Here is a 4,775-nt window from a genome sequence, read left to right on the forward strand (position 1 = left end):
CCCCAAGCTCACAACATGTCTATTTGGTGTAGAGGGAAAGAAAGAGCAGACCAAGTACAAACCCAACCCTAAACAATAATATACTATCAAACACGTACATCGTCTCTAGGAGTCACAGGACAGCACATACGTCGTGCTGTCATTCATATTGATTCCCCGGCGTGTATTCATTCATTATAATACAGCGATCCTATACGCTCAGTTCAAAGTAAAAGATGCACTGAGGCAGACGCATGCACTGCCCCCGTGAGTGAAAGAAAATGCCGAAACGCAAATGCAATTTCACAGATGAAATGCGGAAAAAGGACCCGTGTTTTCGTCTGGGTCGTGACAAATGGGAAGCAGAGTGTATACTGTCTGCAGAGCTGGAACTTGCGTCTCTGTGGCAAATACAGGTAAAGTTCTTCAGACCTGCAAGCCCATATCACCAGTACAAAGCACAAGACAGCTGTGCGAGGTGAGACCTCTTCTTCAAGGTGAGGCCTCCCTAGTAGAGCCTAGGGTCTGCCTGACGTTTCTTCCAGTTAAGGGGGAGTTTTTTCGTTGCCACTGTCGCAAAATTGCTTGCTCAGGGTGGGACTGTCGGGAGCGGGATCCCGCGGTACTCGCAGGACCCAACGAAAATCTTGCGGGCGCGGGCGATAATTAAACACCCGCGGTCGGGAAAAGGCGGTCAAAATAAAGCCTGCGGGGCCCGCAAAATCCCACACCGTCCCGCAGTAAATCGGATGACGTAACGCACCTAACCCTGCTTGTTCTATTTGTTTCATAGGCTAATAAAAATAAGCCAAACTTGCCAAAGTTATGTCATGTGTTTGTGTGGTCGCTGTTCGTGCTTTACTTGTTATAAACACTTTATCAAATGCAGAGGAGACAGGTATGTGAATAGTATTAATAATTATATATATATGATATTGTTGCTGTCCTTATATGGCCCTGACACGGCCTCTCTTTCTATCTCTCACGCTCTCATTCTTTTTCTGTATGTAATGTTTTTCGATCTCAATGGAAATATTGTGGGTTTTAGCGCATCATCCCGCGGGTTCATTTGGTCATTTAATGATGAAATTAACCCGCAGGATGATGCGGGAGTAAGCGTCAAACGAACCCGCGGGATGACGCGGGACAGAATGGGATTTATTTTTTGTTGCGGGAGGGAGCGGCGGTCAGTAATGAACTGCGGGCGGTCAGAAAAAAAGTCAATGCGGGAATGTGCGGGAGTGGTAAAAAAAAAAACAACGGGAGTAGACGGGAGCGGGATTAAGAATTACTCCCGCGCAGGGCTCTACTTTGTACCACCTGGCAAAGCAGAGTAGGCTATATGGTCAATGCGGGCGAGGACGTTTTAGCACTGCAGCTAATGACAATAGCAGCTACTGTACAGGTCGATGGGTGGCACCAGTGATTTGCTGAAAAAAGGGCATTCCCAGATTCAGACGCAGTGAAAACGTTTTCAAGCGCACGTACCAAAACAGGGGCCATTGTCAGCAGTGTTCTAGCGCCCCACTCTGTTGAAATTGCGCTGGAGGCAGGGACGTGCTGGCCACTGGGAAAATTGGGGCAATTCCAGGCCGACAAGGCGGAAATGCCCCCGGAAGCAAAGATTTGAGTTACGAATGTTCGCTTTAAACAATATATCTATTCAAAGGTTTGCACAAATTTTCAAGATTTTTCAAAAATAACAGATGAGCTTGGGCTATGAGCTTGTATATCTGCTATTTTTGAATAGCCAAAGTTTAAAGGGTTAAAATGATTGTGACGCTATATTAACACATTTTGCTGGGGACCCCCTGGTACTCCCCTAAGGACCCCTGGGGGTCCCCGGACCCCACTTTGAGAACCAATGCCTTACGGGCCTCTCTGTCTGAGATTCCCAGGCTGAATTAGGAGGAGGCGCTCAAAGAAATACAGTACTGTGACATTGCTACTGAGGGGAGTAACCACGGTGCAGTGAAGATATTGCCAATCATAATCCAGTACTTTGAGAAGAAAGCTGGTGTACAAACTACATTAATTGAGGTCAAAGACACACCCAATGAGACCGCAGACACCATTGCACAATATAGGAACAAACCTAGAACACACCACTGGTGGTCGAAAGCGTTTTTCGCTCGTTCCTGTGTCTGGCACCGCGGCTGTGGTATATAAGCTGCAGTACCAGAATCGGCCACTATGACTTTAGCGTTTCACTTCCCCCTTTCGGCTCTGGGGGCTTGGATTATGTTCAATGATCAACATATACCACCATACTGGAACCAAAAGCCCTGAAACTGCATGCAAGCGTGTGTGTGTGTGTGTGTGTGTGTGTGTGTGTGTGTGTGTGTGTGTGTGTGTGTGTGTGTGTGTGTGTGTGTGTGTGTGTGTGTGCGTGCGTGCGTGCGTGCGTGCGTGCGTGCGTGCGTGCGTGCGTGCGTGCGTGCGCATGCATCTGTGTGTACATAACTGCTTTCTGAAACCCCACAGCTCAGCTATCAGCTGCAGGATTAATCCCTGATGACAAACAACCACTCATCATCTCATGTACACACGTCATGTGTAAACACGCACGCACACACGCACGCACGCACGCACGCACGCACGCACGCACGCACGCACGCACGCACACACACACACACACACACACACACACACACACACACACACACACACACACACACACACACACACACACACACACACACACACACACACACACACACACACACACACACACACACACACCCAGAAGACAGCCATTCTCCTGGCAGAGTTCAAAGAGGTTCAACGTCATAACAGATGATGTAACTTTACTTGTGCCGGAGCCTCTTTGATCTGAGCAGAACTCTGTGTGGAGCTGAACTATGATGATGATGAATTGTTCTTCTCGTTCCCTTTGATTTAAGTTAATCATCGATAGAATCGCTGGCCAAATACATCTGCAGTGGGTTGTTAATATCGCTATAGTCTAGTACTGTGGTTCTCAAACTTTTTCATGTCAAGGACCCCCAAATTGACACTTATTAGCCCGCGGAGCCCCATTTGAAAAGACATGCCAGGGACCCCCATAAGAGAAGATTTTTTACGGCTCTAGCAGTGATTCTCAACCATTTTAATTTCAAGGACCCCCAGTTTGACATGCATTAGGGCTACGGACCCCCATTTAATGGAATTTCTATCACTTGGACCCCAATTTATATTGTAAAATGTATGTCAATTTAACTCTGAAAGTGTACAAATGGAACCAAATGGACCCGTTAGGGTCCATTTGGTTCCATTTGTACACTCTCAGAGTTACAGACCCATAAGGGTCCATTTGGTTCCATTTGTACACTCTCAGAGTTACAGACCCATAAAGGTCCATTTGGTTCCATTTGTACACTCTCAGAGTTACAGACCCATAAGGGTCCATTTGGTTCCATTTGTACACTCTCAGAGTTACAGACCCATAAGGGTCCACTTGGTGCCTAATCTATCAGTTAGCTGGGGATCCCCTGGAACTCCCTCAAGGACCCCTGGGGGTCGTATGTTGTGTGTAACTCTATAGCCCGTGGTGGAAAAAAAAGTACTCACATTTTCTACTTAAAGGGGTAATTTTGGACCACGGTTTTCATACCGTTTCTATGATGTTATGATATCTTAGGATGAATGGTACAGTAAAAACGTTTCATAACTCCATCCGTGGGTCCGCCACGGCTTAAAACACAATAGGCCTTGCGCTATAAATCTCGAGATTTCAATCTCGTCTATAGTGAGACTTCCGGCGGGGCGCATTCAAGTAAAATATGCGATCTAGCGCATGGCCTATTGGCGCGCGTTTTAAGCTGTGGCGGACCCGGGAAGCAGCTACTGTACAAGCTCACATCTGGATCTACAAGCTCACAATGCGTCGCATTGTGAGTTTGTAGATCTGCTATTTTCAAATGGCCGAAATATATATAATGCTGAAGTGGTTACAGTATGTTTTCAAAATAATTCAAAAGTTTTGAATCACAATCAAGCATTCAACTGAGCCGTGTAATAAACAGTGATAAAGCAATGTTTTTGTTGTGGTGCTTTTTGCCACTTTTTCTCCTCAATTTATTATGTTATAATGCCAATTAATTTGTCCCCACACACGTGTGTGTGTGTGTGTGTGTGTGTGTGTGTGTGTGTGTGTGTGTGTGTGTGTGTGTGTGTGTGTGTGTGTGTGTGTGTGTGTGTGCGCGCGCGTGTGTGTGTGCTTTGTCACTGTTGTTGTATCCTACTGCCTCACCTGCCGAATTATAGTTTGATGTAAAATATGCGCCTGATGCAAAGACAAATCAAACAGAATAATTCAAATGGCTGAAGATGGGCTGAGTATTTCACAGAAGTCCCACTCGACACGGCTTCCTTCAGTATATCTTTTACTTTATTATCGGACATTTCATATACAGTATATTCATATATCTTTTCTCTATACAGGCTTATTTCTCAGTACAATCTGACTGACATACACAGATCTTATATATATATATATATATATAGGCTTGAGAGGTACAAGAGACAGAGACAGAGGATTATATCACATATCATGATATTTTGGCAGTTTAACATTAACAAGACACTGGAGGTTACATCACAGACACACACACACACACACTTAAAAGAATGCACACGCACACAAAAAGTTGTGAAACGGCCGCTATTGGTTTTTGCACTCACACCTGTGTACACACACACGCACACACGCACACACACGCGCACGCGCACGCACACACACACACACACACACACACACACACACACACACACACACACACACACACACACACACA

Source organism: Gymnoscopelus microlampas, assembly GCF_963454915.1.
Source record: "Gymnoscopelus microlampas genome assembly, chromosome: 8".
Lineage (NCBI taxonomy): Eukaryota > Metazoa > Chordata > Actinopteri > Myctophiformes > Myctophidae > Gymnoscopelus > Gymnoscopelus microlampas.